A 16,321-nucleotide genomic window follows, 5' to 3' on the forward strand; every position below is an offset into this window, starting at 1 on the left:
TCCTTAAAACATGGTAGCAAAGTCATTCAAATGTATTAACTATTTTGTTTTTAGTATTATTCTGGAGCCATTTGACTGAGAGCATCCTGAAGTTTTAAGAACAAGGTTATATTTGTCTCATGAATGTATATCCTCCACAGAAGAGAAAAACAAAAAATTTGTAAAGGTGGGATGGGATACATAAAGACAGAACTCTCCTAAGCCATTACTGATGACTTTCAATATCTATTCATTCTGTGTTTCCCTAATAATTCTGTATGTAGATCATTGTTACTTTGTTATTTTAATCATTTTGAAAACTCGTTTTACATTTAGATCTATCTCTGATAGGAGCCGGCTAATTCCCTGATGCCCAGATAAGGAAGAAAAAATGTATCAAATGTTTATGTTCTTCGCTTTCATTCACCCCTGTTCCTGCAGAAATGAAATGGATATGGGGTTATCTTGTGCTGGAAGCCATCCCAGCCGGCTGTGAAATTCAGGTGGCCCAGTCACCCTGAGAGACCCAGGGCTAAGGTATCGGCTCCCCTGGGAAAGAGGGGTCAGCACCGTTTGGAACGGTTGCCAAGATGTATGTATGTCAGCCCCACAGGCATGTATGTCAGCCCCACAGGCCCACACTGCACTACGATATTTCCAAACAAGAACGTTTATTAATCACGCCAGCCAAGGAAAGCTGCTCTGTTTTTGAAAGGAGCATATTCAAGAGAGAAACGACTTGAGCAGTGGGGTGATTTAATACTTGTTAGCTGATAAATATAGCCTTTGCCAGGATAAAACTGTATGATGCAGTGTTGAAAAGCTTAATTACCAAACTGTCTATGCACGTTTTGCTCAGGCAGCAAGGGTGACAAATTATACAGAGGAATAGTATTTTTCACCTTTGGCATTTCTGAAGGGGAGAAGCATGTCTAAAAACACTAAGAAAGCAGTAATAATCCTAGGACAGATGAGGGGGAAAGACACTTCTTTGAGTCACCAAGCCTTCTGTGCAAAATGCCATCATACCCACTCCCCGCCCCCCAGCCTACCCATTACTATGTTAAGTAAAAAGAACAAAGTCCATTTTACATCTATCTAGTATTTTCTACTCATCCAAGTATGTATAGAATGAGTACATATCCACTTTTCATCCTCCTAACACCCTTGTGAAATATGCAGAACAAGGAATTCTTATTCACCTTTGACAAATGAGGAAACTGATGCATGCCCTAGCTGGTTTGGCTCAGTGGATAGAATGTCAACCTGTGAACTGAAGGGTCCCGGGTTCGATTCTGGTCAAGGACACATGCCTGGGTTGCAGGCTTGATCCCCAGTAGGGGGCATGCAGGAGGCAGCCGATCAATGATTCTTTCTCATCATTGATGTTTCTTATCTCTCTCCCTTCTCCCTTTCTTTCTGAAGTCAATACCATATATATAAAGAAACTGAGGCATGGAGATTGGCCAACCAAAATCACATAATGAGATGCCAGGACAAGACCCAGGCCTTCTATGACCACTTCTATTTATGCAGCACCATGCTGCTGCCATATGAACTTGATAATTAAATCTGATCTGAAATATTAGTTGGCAATACAGTCAGCACCGTGTGGTCCTGTTATTGATGTTTCATTTCGGAGAGCTAATACTAATCCTGATGTGGTATATGCAGGAGTCTAATATGGAGTAAAGTCTCCACGAGTACTGGCTAAATGATTTATATTCCCCTTATTTTTATTTGCTGGTTTATTTCCTTCTTTGGGGGGGGTTCTTGCTGTGAGAAATAGCTGCATCACAATGACACTGAATATCAACTGAGCAGTAGTAGGTTAGCTACAGACTACATTCATCATTTCTTTCTTTGTTTCTTCATTCGTTTTGTTTCATTCTCTGTCATTTCTTTCTCCTCTTTTATTTGTTCTCCTGCTTCTTCCCCTATGCCCAATTCTCCATTCTCATAAACCTGCAATATAAATGCAATCACATTATGATTCATATCATTTGTTCTATCTTATTTTAATATATCCTTTTTTTCCCTAAAATTTTAAAGCAGTTGATTCTGCATTTGATTCAAGTGGCCCGGATAATCATTATTTTGATTTTCAGAAGTGATGCAAGAATTTAAAACTGGCTGTAGATGTCAGGGATCTCCGTGCTGATAACCTAAAAAACACATGCAAAGGATGGGCTCAGGCTCTGTGCTGGGCACAGTGGGATACAATCAGCAATCTCCACCTAAAGGGTCTGGTCAGGGGAAGGCAAGTCACATGAAGTGGAAGGCAGGGTCAAGGTTCATGTCGGTGTCGTGGCAGGCAGTAAATTAGATGCTCTAACTCATGAGGCTGGGGAATCTTCAGAGAAAGGACCCTGTTTCTTTAGGAGAGGGTCCCTGGACAGATGCAGAGGTGCATCAGGCAAACATACACCTCCACACCCAACCTGGGCAGACCTGGCTGACTCCAGGAATCTGAACTTCATAGCAGAACAAATGGGTCTTTTCTGTCGAGAAGGCCCAATGGGACACAGAAAGTGGGAAGAGGAAAAAGCTTCAGCGAACCTCAGACTTGCTCATGCAGGACTACGCGGCGGTATTCTAGTCTGGAATGTGTTTGTGTCGCAGCCAGTATCATCTGGCCAGGTAAGCCAGGGAAGAATGGAATGGTAATGTGGTCTACGTTTCCTTCTCAACAGATAGCCATTATAGTCCAAGTAAGATTTCATAGCAGAATTCACCAAATGGACCTGCTAAAGAGAAAGACTGTCTAGGAGAGTGTTAATTTACAAGGCATGTAGAACCACAGAATCCTGGAAATTGAAGTTTAGAGGGCTGGAGACCATCTTGACCAGTTCTTAGCCATGTTGGATTTTGAACCCACTTGAGAAGCTGGAGAAAACTATGGATCTTCTCCTAGTAGCAACAATAAAGATAACTATGCATGCACGCACATAGAATTTGCATACCATTTCAGAGACTACTTTTATAAATAAAGTTTTATTGGATCACAGCCTTGCCCGTTCATTTATGTATTGTCAGTGGCTGTTTCTGTACAACCACAGCAAAGATGAGTGTGTCAGAGACCATATGGCCTGCAAAGCCTAAAAAAGTTAACTCTCTGGCGCTTTAATAAAAAATTTGCTGACTCCTGTTTTAGGGGATTACAAACCCTCCAAAATCTATTTTTAGACACTCAGGAGTCTATGGACCCCATATTAAGAACCTCTAAATCTTGACCCATGGCCTTATGTAAATACCGGCTTATCTTAGATCCACACATCTGGGCCATTGTTCCATGATCCTAAGCCCCACTGGAAATCTTTTAAGGCAAGAGTTTAGCTTTGTAGTTAAGAACACATTCTCTGGAGTTAAATAGATCCGTGTGTTACCCAGACTTTGCTCCTCATTGTGTGACCTTGAGACAGACACTTTATCATCTGAAAAATGAGTTGATGGAAGCTACTCATAAGATTGTTGTGAGGCTTAAATATACAGAAAACCTTGCTGCTGGACACGTAGTAAGTGCATAATAAACGATAGCAATGATGGTGATGATGATGAGGGGGAGGGAGGAGAAGGAGGAAGAGTAGAAACAGATCCTCCTGGTGCCTCCAAAGCCCCTGGGAAGGCCGGTTTCCACTGCATTTACTTAGGACACTTAGGAAAGCAGATGGTAAGGAGAGTGTGTACATGAGCCAACCATGGTGAAACTCGGAAGCTTAATAGCTCTAGGTTTCTTCAAAACCTTCATGAAACAGAGTGGAAGTGACTCCCTGAGACCAGCCTTGAGCCACGTTCTCTTGTCTCGTTGCTTGTCCCGTTGGTTTGCTCTTAGGGGGTCCTTGAAAAGAAACCAGGGTAAGTCATTACCAGGCGTCAAGATGGTATAAAATAGAAGCATTCTCTGCAATGAACGGTGTCTTTTCTTTAGTAAGTATGCGTGCCAACTGCAAACAATTGCATGCTTGGACTAAGTCCTCCTGAAGATTGTTTATAGGCAGACCTTGGAGATATTGAGGGTTTGGTTCCAAACCACTGCAAGAAAGCAAGTACCACAATTCAGCAATTGGTAATTTCTTTGCTGGTGGAGGGTCTTTACCTTCAATTTGTAAAATGCACATCTGTGAAGCACAATAAAGTGAAGGTCAATGAAACAAGGTATGACTGTACTTAGCTCTGAAACACTGAAAACTTGGACTTAGTTCACACTGTTAACGCGTCAGGGTAAGTATGCCGATTCATTTTCTGTCCTTGGTCTTCATTTCAAAAAGCTCAGCTCCTGGTAAATTCCATGACATCGTGGTGGGTTCCATGCCATCCTGAACCCACCACTTTCTAGACATGTGATGTAGACCAGTTTCTTATGTTTCTCAGCCTCAGCACCCTCATCTGTAAAACCCACATAACCTTCAAAAAGATATTATAAAGTTAGATAAAAAAGCAGTTTACTATTGGTTTTAGAATTGACACAAATCAATGGAAATAATGGCAATAAAAGCACTTAATGTTATCAAGGAAGCTTTACAAAACCATACATGGATTAAAGGGGTAAATATAAGCAAATATATATTCCCCTAATAAAACAGAGCAAAAATATAGATGAATATTTCAAATTCTCAGAAAATGAAACTACAAGTTTTATAAATTAATTATAAAAAAAATCACTTAAAATAATTTATAGTAAAAGTATAATGCCCTTAATATAGATAAAACTTCTTATAGGTTAAAATTTGTTATTTTATGTTTGTTTTTTTAAATATATTTTTATTGATTTCAGAGAGGAAGGGAGAGAGAGAGAGAAACATCAGTGATGAAAGAGAATCATGGACTGGCTGCTTCCTGCACACCCCACACTGGGGATCGAGCCTGCAACCTGGGCATGTGCCCTGACCGGGAATTGAACCCTGACCTCCTGGTTCATAGGTCAATGCTCAACCACTAAGCCATGCCGGCTGGGGCTGTTATTTTATGTTGTATCATATATATACATTGTTTTTAATTGTGATAACATGGTCACATATCTATACTTTGACTTTATATATGTATTTATAAAATATGGCTACGTTCTCTGACTTTATAAATTTATAGCATGTTTTATATAGTTGTAATAAATACCCTTGCACATGCCTCTTTTACACTAATGCATCCTAATTTTTCCAAATATGGGCTTTGACCCATAAATGATTTGTAATAGCAATTTAGGGAACCAAGAAGTTATTTTTGTTGTTGTCTCAATTTTAAAAAAATATTCTTTTATTTATTTCAGAGAGGAAGGAAGAGGAAGAGATAAAAACACCAATGATCAAGCCTATAACCCAAGCATGTGCCCTGACCAGGAATCAAACCATGACCTCCTGGTTTCTAGGCTGACACTCAACCACTGAGCATACCAGCCAGGCTGTTGTTGATTTTTTAATTAAAACAACAGAAAGAAAAAAGAATGAGAAGGCTGACATGTAGTAAGAGTAGCTATTATTTTATAAAACTTTTGTTTCCTTGCCCTGGATCAATGTAAACTGGTTTCATATAGAAAACCACCGCTAGAAATATGATATGTAAAATAAATTAACCACTCTTGTCCAATCTAGCCCCTATACCCAACAGTTCTCTCTTAATCCAAATCTGGAGGTGCTGAGGCTGGGCACAAAGTTACAGGCTTCAGTTAAAAAAAAAAAAAAAAAGAGAGAGAGAAGTCAAATGTGATTCTATCTCTATACCATGCCTTACAGGCTGTTCTAGGAATCTGCCTCACCAGGCATATCCCTAAAGTAATGGCATTTCCTTTTTCTTCTGGGTGGAGCCAGGGCTGCCGTCTCCCACAGATGGCCACGTCTCCATCACAGGTTGCATTGCTCTTTGCTAGACACAGTATAGCACAGTATACTCTGTCCACACACCCTGAGGCAGAGATGAAGCATCAGACAGCAAGGACCTCCTGGGGCCGCATGTTTCCATTTGTGAGGATGTTTTTAGAGGGAACAAGAACAGAGGCATAACACCACCAATTTTCCAGGCCAAAGTGCTGGGTATTTGATTTAGGCCCCTCATGTCGTGTCGAAACCATATGCAATCCGTACCTTCTGACCCAGATGACAGATAACAGTCATCTTAAATCAAAATGAAACAGATGGGGTGAACAAACCCACATAAAACAAGCTGAGAAGTCATCTCTGTCTCTCTGGGAATCCGAGAGCCTGCTGAGCTGTCCAGACCAGGGATGGAAGGCTGTGGTTTACTAGTGAGCTGGCTTGGAAGTTTTGCCGTCACTAAGAAGAGAAATCTGCAGGCTAGTTCAGCATAAATGGCGCCCTGGCTGCATTGAGGGTGACCACAGGTGAGTCATAAGCAGTGCAGAAAATTAGAGATGCACGCTGGATGTCGGAGGAATGCCACTTTTATCTCCGTCTCAAGACGAGTATCTCATGAGGAACTGAAAGTGGAATTACTCAAACTGAAATCTGCTGACCTCATGCGCACAGTTCCTTCCCTGACCCGAGTCTGGGAAGTGCCACTGGTAAAGCCCCAGAAATGAATTGGCCATCAGAAAGGAACAGAATTAGATACTCTCGGATGCACTCAGTGACATTTTCACAGCATTAGAGCCAACCCTCTGCACCTCAAACCAAAGCACTGAACTGCTTGGTTCTGTGCCGTTGTGGGAGGAAGGCCCTCTATCAAAGGCAGGCTCCAGCACCACAAGCCAAAGATAAATAGCAGAGGAAATCATTGAGACCATGACCTCTTGGTGACCCGCTGGAGCTCAATCTTTGCTAGACCTCAGAATATCAAACGGCCACCAGCCCGCCAAGAGCAGTGTATGTAAGAATAGCATGGAAGCCACCTCGGCCTGGCTCTCTAGGAGCTTGAGAAGAGAAATCCCAAAGGAATTTTCGGTTATAGCCCCAAAGCAAGGGCTTGATGTTTAGGTGAAGAAATCCCTTCTGTCCAGTGGTAAGATATCAATATCTGAAAAATGTGGTTTCTCACCAACTAGCAAACAATGAACTAGCAGGATCTCACGGGACCTCCTCCTCCCGGGGGTTTCGGTTATGGAGTCCCACCAGTGAACAGTATGGAGTGCTTGCTATAGGCCAGTCTTGTGGAAAGTTCTCAGAGGATGCTCAGCATGGAACCAGACTCGTGCTGCTCATGGAGGGAAGCACTGAGAAGAGGGAAGCATGGGTTCGCCTTTGACACAGTTGGCCTTTTACAGCCCATGAAAGCAACTCCTGGATGCCACTTCCAGTTTAGGGAGCCCCTGAGGCACAAGACAGAAACTGAGGCTGAAGGGAACCAGCATCTAACAAGCAAGGCTTGGCCCCTAAGTTGCCATGGGAGTGTCCGGCCTGAAGACGGAGGCAAACTCAGCTAAATCCTCAAAATAAAAAGTGCGGAGAGAAGCCGGGAGACAAAACCTGACCTTCAGTGTGATCGGTAGGAGATCATGACCACAGGAGAAGTTCAAACAGATCTAATTTGCATCTCTTAGCTATAAGACCAAGGAGTACAAAGATCCATTGATAGAGATGATATAGAGAGAAATACATATGCATATATACAAAGATCGATCACATGCAAGAAGATCAATTCTTCAGACTGAAGCAAGACTCCCCCTTGATTCTACCAAGGGCTTCTCTTATTTAAGCTACAAATAAGGGGGACTTCTCAGGTCCTTGCTGCCTGATTTTGTCACTTTGTTACCCTGTTGCAGATTCCCCCCAGACAGCCATGACCTCTGTCCTTGACCCACTGTGGGGTGGTCATCCAGACAGAGCATCTAAACCTTGTGACCCCGAGGCCAGGCCTTGGTTTGTTGGTGGGTGAGAATGACAACTCAGACTTGTCCAATGTTTCTGTACTTTGGTTTTCTGCCACAGCATCTCAAACAGGGACTTAAAGGAGGGAAAAAACACAAAAAAACCCCAATATAATGCTTTCATGCACAGAACCTCAGTTTAGTATACTAACCCTATTTACATATAGAAAATGTGTCCTCAGGAATCCCATTGTAAATACTCCTTTATTCAGAGAACTGTCAATTCATAGCCATTCCTTGAGAATGCTAAGTGAGGGTTTTGTACATGAAAACATTTTGTTCAATCTCATGGTTATTACATAATTTTTTTAAATGGCCAAAGAAGCCTGATAGATTTGATTCACTCGGATTTTGCATTTTATTGCTTGTTCCCCAAATAAGATACGCCTCCTTGAGTTTCACTGATCCTTTAACAGACTCGGGCAGTTCATTGATTCCAGCAAGCATTTGTCAATTGTCTCCCTAACAATTGACTACCTTCCAAAGACTTCACTTGGGTCCCCTTCCTTTCCCTATTCTCAGTGCATGTGGTCTGAGACAGTGCACTATGCCCTGGGCAGTGGGGGAGAAGGGAGATAACATCTAGGCCTGAGTTGATCAGTGCTTCACATTGTGTTGGCCACAGCAACATGTTCAGGAGTAAAATAGACATAAAATAAACTTGTTCTATCATATTGAGTTTCGAAAGTCGATGAAAAACACATCATAAAACAAAGGGTCTCCCTAGTGTGTCCTTTGACCACTGCCAAGGATTCATGGAACGTCTCTGCTTATGAACAAATCTTAAACCAAAGTTTCTCCCTATAATTATAAGCCCATAAAATTTCATTCCTTTCCCGAGATATTTAAGATCCAAATTTCTCAGACCAGCCCCCCGTGGGTGCTCCATCTTTTCCAAGTGTGCTTCTGAGCCCCGTACAGAGACATTGGATCATGTAGCTCTTCTTAATTTCTACATCTAGATTCTTTGTTCCTCTCTTCCTGCTTCCTTTTTTCATGTCTCCCTTCCATCACTGGCCATCTTTCTTAAAAAATGGATCCAAACCCAAAGTGTGGAGGTTTGACTGTATTGCTCCCAGTGTCTATAATTTGTAGGTTATATTCTCTTGCAGCAGTTTTCAACCTGTGGGTCACAAATAATGAAAATACATCCTGCATATCAGATATTTACAGTACGATTCATAACAGTAGCAAAATTACAGTTATGAAATAGCAACGAAAATAATTTTATGGTTGGGGGTCACCACAACATGAGGAACTGTATTAAATTGTCGCGGCATTAGGAAGATTGAGAACCATTGGTTAGAGTATGTATTGGTCATGTTTTCCTCCAGGAATCCAACCACTCCTTGTGTTTTATAGCATTGCTTCTCTGTCACTTGTTGGGTTTGCAGCAGTGTATCTTCAAACATCTGCCAAACTGCTAGGGTCTTCACTCTGTGAGATTGCTAATGCCTTAAAAGTGGAATGTGCCCTAGCTGGTTTGGCTCAGTGGATAGAGCTTCGGCCTGCGGACTGAGAGGTCCCAGGTTCAATTCCGGTCAAGGGCATGTATGTTGGTTGTGGGCATATCCCCAGTGGGAGGTGTGCAGGAGGCAGCTGATCAATGTTTCTCTCTCATCAATGTTTCTAACTCTCTATCCCTCTCCCTTCTTCTCTGTGAAAAATCAAGAAGATATATTTTTTAAAAAGTGGAATGCATGGCATATCAGTTGGCACTCTGGAAAATAGACACTGAGATCAAATTAGATGTAGAAGGGGAAGTGTCTGTGAAAGATGAAGAGTGCAGGGAGCAGAAGTGGGTATGGAGTGCTTTCAGGTGGTGATGCAGGTCTGACGTCTGTGAAAGAAGAGAAGGAAGAAGGAGTAGGTTGGAAGAGCCACAGAGTGCAAGCTCTAGCTCATCTCAGGCTGGTCATTTGAGAGCACAAGAGCAAAGATAGCCTGTTAGAGGAAGAGATGGCTCAGGCAGGAGTGGCCCAGCTCTTGTGACCCAGTCTGCTCAATGCAATAACTGACTATCAGCCAACTACCATCCTCACTGCAGGAGTAGAGTACCTCCTGGCAGCCACGTATGGCATTGTGGGTATTTTAAAAGTGGAAATCGTTTGACATATGGAGTGTTTGTGTGTGTGTGTTTATTTTATTGATTTCAGAGAGGAAAGGAGAGGGAGAGATAGAAACATCAATGGTGAGAGAGAATCATTGATTGGCTGCCTCCTGCATGCCCCCTACTGGAGATCGAGCCCACAACCTCAGCATGTGCCCTTGACCAGAATCAAACCCGGTACCCTTCAGTCTGCCAGCCGAGGCTCTATCCACTGAGCCAAACTGGCAAGGTGTGTGTGTGTGTTTGTGTTTAAAAGAAAGAAGATCAGCCCAGCTGGCATGGTTTAGTGGTTGAGCATCAACTTGTGAACTGGGAGGTCACAGTTCTATTTCCAGTCAGGATATATGCCTGGGTTGTGGGCTCGATCCCCAGTGTGGGGCATGTGGGAGGCAGCTAATCGGTGATTCTCTCTCGTCATTGATGTTTCTATCTCTCTCTCTCCCTCTCCCTTCCTCTCTGAAATCAATAAAAATATATTTAAAAAAAAAAAAAAAAAGAAGATTGTCTTGAAAATAGGAGTCTGAAACATGATAAAACCATGAAAACCAGAATAGAATCTTTTTGTCTGGGAGAACAGGTCTCACCCCCAACTTCTAGACTGTCTGGTTGAAAGAGAATAATTTTCCAACTTTAAAAAGGAATAGAATTAGAAATGCCAAGAGTGCAAAGTATTCTGGGACTGCTGGGCATCCAACATGCTGTGTTAATCATAAAGGGGGAAAAGCCCTCTGTTTTGGCCACAAATCAGGGGAGTTATTTTGGGATCAGCCTCATCAGTGACCCAGACATTACCATTTGAGTTCCAAAAAGCCCTGAAGAACATGAGAGCACTTTGCCACTGTTGTGTGTTTCTTTCTTCACAGGACTTTTTGCACGAATCCGCTACAAGTCCAGCATTCTCCTTCTCAAGGGAGCCTGCAGAGAAGCAGGTCATTGTCATTAGAGAAGGTGAACTTTCCTGGGAAGTGACTGGCCTGCCTATGCAATGGCCTTCAAGGCTCACAGTCTCCAAGATCTTATACGGTCTTGTAAAAAAGCATTCAGACTTTACCTGTACATGCCACCTTATACCAGCCCATCTTCTGCCAATAAATTGCCCCATATAAGAAAGCCCAAGAATATACCACTATTTCTAGAATCTTTATGATATTTTCTATGTAATCTCTCTGATGCAACTTGCTGGCTACTGGGGAGTAGATTCAAAGGGATTCAAAGAAAAGTAATGCATGATGTTAACCCTGAAAGGATGACTGATGAATTCCCTACTCAGGTCACCTATGAGCAAACTCAGACCCTCCTCTTACTCGAAGGGGAAAAATGAATCGTTTATAATAACCAATACTAATCGTGCACTTTTGCATAATCTGATTTCATATTTAGAACATCCTATCCACAAGGTCTTTACATAATCCTCCTTGGAGAGATGAGAACACCTAGGCTCGGTGTGCTTAAGTAATTTACCTAAACTAACCCATCTGACAAATGGCTGAGCTGAGACTTGACCTTGGGCCATTCTGACTGCAGAGCCTGTAACCCTAACAACATTTTCCTATTTCTCAACCATTGTGATCAGGACAGATCCAGGTCTTGGGGGAGCCTGAAGCTTATATATTAGGGACCCTCATTAAGAAAAAAGAAGAAAATATATGAAAACAAAGTGCAATCCAAGGCCTTAGAAGGGGTCCATGCACGTGAGGGAGGCTGAAGCTTAAGCTTCATTAGCTTCACAGTAAATCCATTTTTTATTGTGATAATTATATTATTGCCAACAATGCTAATATGAAGAAGAATAATTATTCTTCAAATCCAAATATATAAAAATCAGGTTAGTTTAGGATTTAAAAATTTACTTTGGATAACAAAGTTGCTCTAGGTCAGTGATGGCGAACCTATGACATGCGTGTCAGCAGTGACACTCGAACTCATTTTTTTGGTTGATTTTTCTTTGTTAAATGGCATTTAAATATATAAAATAAATATCAAAAATATAAGTCTTTGATTTACTATGGTTGCAAATACCAAAAAATTTCTATATGTGACACGGCACCAGAGTTAAGTTAGGGTTTTTCAAAATGCTGACACGCCGAGCTCAAAAGGTTCGCCATCACTGCTCTAGGTATTCAGAGACCCCACATGCCCCTTTCCAACACCATATAATTTCTCTGCATCTGAGTCAGACCCAACCTGCTCAAGTTATCTTCATGCTATTCTTGCATCTCTGTTGGTGTTAGCTTTCAACTTCTTAATAATGATTATAATTATTAACATTACTATGTGTGCCATGCTTTGCTCTAAGCCTTTTTCTCATTGCCTACTAATTAAAATACCTTGTATCATTTCCACTTTTCAGATGAGGAAACTGGGGCCCTGAGAGATTAAACAGTGTATTTTTGAAATCTGCTCTCTAAACCACTACAACACAGTGCTTCCAATAGTCCAGGTAAATCAGACCTTAAGGACTCCATAGAGACCAGACACAATTACAATGCTTGATAAAGTACCAAACATAAGGCTACATATTCTGTAAGTCACAGACCTAATACTTTGGTCAGAATTCCCTGTGAATAGTGCAAGAACAAAACCATATTTCAAGCCCATTCAACAATTCTGAGACATAGAAGTCCTTGAAACTATGTAATTTAGTGATAGGAAATACATTTTTCCCTGAGTTGCAAGTTATGAAGCCCAAAGAATAAGCTTGGCAGTGCCTGAATTGACATACTAGTACTTACTATAAGTATTATACTTTTGTAGTCAATATTAAATCACTAGAGATGTGTGCCACCCCTGAAAACTAGTAGCTAACCAGAAACGGTGCCTGAGGAAACTCGGGGATGGTATAAAATTATCTGGTGCAACTGGTTTGGCAGTCTTCCTGGGACTGAAGCTCCATGGAAGGTACATATCTGAGTCATGTTTCTTGAACTTAAATGTTTGAAGGAACCTCAAATTTTACCTCGTCCAAACCCTTCATTCACAGATGAAGTCAATGGAACCTTGAGATGCCAGAGATCACAGAGCTGATGAGCATCATTCATTCAATAAAATACTCAAACAGGTTATGGAACTAAGATAGAGGTCTCTTCCACTGCACCATTCTGCCCTATGGCTAGGATATACTATTGGGCACAACATCAGTTATCTTTTAATTAAAAGAAATCTGTATATGACATAGACACACAAGATTTTCATTGGTTTGGGCTCTGCATACCAAGCTACCATCATCTCCCACAGTTCCCCAGTATGAAACCTTGTTCTTTCTATTTCCCGGAAAGATGTGATTCTCAACCAGTTGTTCTTAACCAACTCCTTGGAACTTTTCCAAACCAAGTTTTTATAGATAATAATGTAAATGATTAAATATATTAACGCTAAGTAGGAAGCAACCAGTATGTGGTAACATTTTCTACAGTGACCACAGCATTTAGAATTAGAAAATGATTAAAGTCCACAGGGTGAATGTGCAGGGAAACTGAGGCATCCAGAACACTCTGTAGCTTGAGGGATTCAAGCTTACCAGAAACAGAGCATTAGAGGTGCCACTTTCCACACTTCCATGATCCCTGTGTCAAAGATCCCTGCATCTCAGGGGAAGAGATGAGCCTATCTTTTATGATATCAAAGCCCTAATGCTCCCAAGATAAGAGTACCTCTATGGAATTTGGTCAAATGGCTCCTATTATGACCTAATGGCCAAGTCTCAGGCCTGGGATTTATTCCTAACCATCACCATAACTCACCTTGCAACTTTGAGTTTATGACTATTCCCATTATCTCAGTTTGTTCATTAGTAAAAGAGAAGAATGAATATTTTCAATCATCAAATAATCATTGCACTTTGCATGGAGAATTCCCAGTGAAATGAGAAGTCATGATTAGCATACATACCAGGGCTATCCAGTTAATATTAATTATCTCATGTATTTCCCACTACAGCTCTAGGAGGAACGCATTATTATATTCTCTGCTTACAGCTGTGGAAACTGAGGATCAGAGAAATTAACTAATTTGCCCAAAGGTATCAGAACAAGTGAGTTGTGGAGTCAGGGTTCAAACCTGCCTTTAAAGACTATTTTTTCCACAAGTTAAAATGGATTTTATTTAATAAGATCCAGAATGCATAGTCCTAAACATTTATCTTATGTCCAAAGTCCTCTGAGAATGTATGGCTAAAAACTCTCTCTTAGAGGAAATACCATTAATGGCACAGTCAGTCAACAATATTTATTAACTACCCTTTATGTCCTACCAAGAATGATGGCAATAACATTTTGTATGCCAGACTCTCAACTTCTCAAAGTATTATCCATTTCTACTGATGCATTTTATTCTCACAGAAATATTATGATTCCTCAGAGATGAGGTCAAAAAATTTGCCTGGTCAATTATAAAGTTTCCTGTCTCTTCACCCAGAGAAATTTCTTTTGGGAGGAAGAGTTTTCATTTATGCACGTGTGATTCAATTACTATATTGGATATTTTAGGTAAAAAGAATAAGTGTTTGTTGTAACAAGTCACAATGCAGATCTGCTTTTGAGATTAATTACCTTCTCCTTTCTTCTTTCAATCCCACCCTCCTGAAGTTATCCATGGAAAGTATCAGTCTATAATCTCCCATTCCAGACTACAAACATTCATGGTTTTAAAGATAGTATCATAGACTGACTCATGTAGTAAATGCCACTTCTTCCAGGATGTCATAAGTATAACTTTAACAATTTTAGCACAGGAATCCACTTGAGATTCTATCGGTGACCCTAGAGACTATTTTTGTCTCCCCTAGTGATCTCATACCTCCCCTCGTGGACCCTTCTCCGTAGCTCTAGGCCTCCCAGACTGACCATTTACAAACTAGGTTCCCGAGATTCATCGCCACGGGCTGAGCTTGCTATGTTCTGAGTTTGTCACCTACCTGACATAGTCACTGTTCATCCTAGTACATAAAAATTGTGATCCAGACCCACTCTGTCACCTTAGCCAGCTGCCCATCAACTTCCATGGAGGGTATCTTGTGGTCTCAAAGGATGACTTTATAAGAACTTCAGATTGGGAGAATGTAGCACAGCTTCCCTAATCCCATCCTGCCGTGCTCCTGACAAGGTAAGAGTGTCTCTTGGGCTCTGTCCTAAAATTGTTTTACAATCACTTAACTTACGCTCACATCACATCAATTTTGACATCGTAATGTGATTTGCATTGATTTGAGGCTGCCATCAGGATGAGCTCATAACTATGTCAAAACCTCTGCTGGGTAAATAAAGAACTGATTTTGAATGTGGGAATGATGGAGGATGGAAAAATCACAGAAAGGGACCAGAAACAATACAAGCGCCTCAGGGAAATTTTAGACATCAAACATTTTTTTTTTTTAACACCAAATACCAAAGGTCACTAGTCTCCCACATCAAATACACAGACCATTTTTTTAAACAAATCCCTTTCAGGCTGAGTCTTGAAACAAGTCTCAAATATGTGATTGTGTAAAGAAGATGCTGGGATAATTTTAAATTTGTTGTTTTTAAAAAATGATGGAGGATCTGTTAGGGATGTCAGACACGGAAGGCGATGAAGAAGGGCACCATTTTCTTTCTGTCCCCATTCCGCACGTGGACTTCAACCTACCCAGAGTTGTTATCGTCCGACAAACCAATCCTGAAGTGCGAAAGTCCAGATCATACTCATTTGCAGGCCTAAGATGCCGCCAGAGGGGCAAAGCGGGCTGTCAGCTGTGGCTTTGTGCCAGTTTCTAAAAAGACTAGCCGCCCCCTTTGTATTCAGCGAAGGCTGACCGGAGCACCCCGCTTCTCCCACGATGCAACTGCTGCAGTTATCTCGGCAACGGTCCAACATTTATCTCGGCTTAGCCAAAGGTGGGTGGCATCCGCATGAAAATGACCTTCACCCTCTCATCCTGTCTGGAGAAGGCGGGCAGAGACCGAAGGTTTTCGGGCTGAGTTCCCGCCGACCTTAACTGGAATAACTTGCTCTCTTTCATGAACATCTGCAGCTGTGTTCTCCTCGGGGAGTTGTCCAACTCAATGTGATTTTAAACATCTGTCAGCTAAATCAGAGCTCCAAATTTAGCACTCGGGAACATGATGTGGATTTGTGATGCTCGCTGGAGAACACTGGATCCATAAACCAAGTTCACATGACCCAGCCGGGTGGTACTCCGGTTGGTAATTTCGTCTATGACACATTTAATTTGCCTGCACATTTATGAACGTTATGTCAAGGGAAAGAGTGACCACTTCCCCGCAAACCGCTTTCTGAGCTGCTGCAAGATCAATAGCCAGAAGGGGAAGTCTTCGCACTGGGAACACAGACGGTGTTCCTATCCAATCATTTGCCTGGAATTTTTAAAAATTCCCAGTGGGCTCATTTTCTCTGAATTTCCTGAAACTCTGTTCTCTGCCCTG

Source organism: Myotis yumanensis, unplaced genomic scaffold, assembly GCF_028538775.1.
Source record: "Myotis yumanensis isolate MYYU_CA2020_CCGP unplaced genomic scaffold, mMyoYum1.0.hap1 SCAF_13, whole genome shotgun sequence".
NCBI lineage: Eukaryota > Metazoa > Chordata > Mammalia > Chiroptera > Vespertilionidae > Myotis > Myotis yumanensis.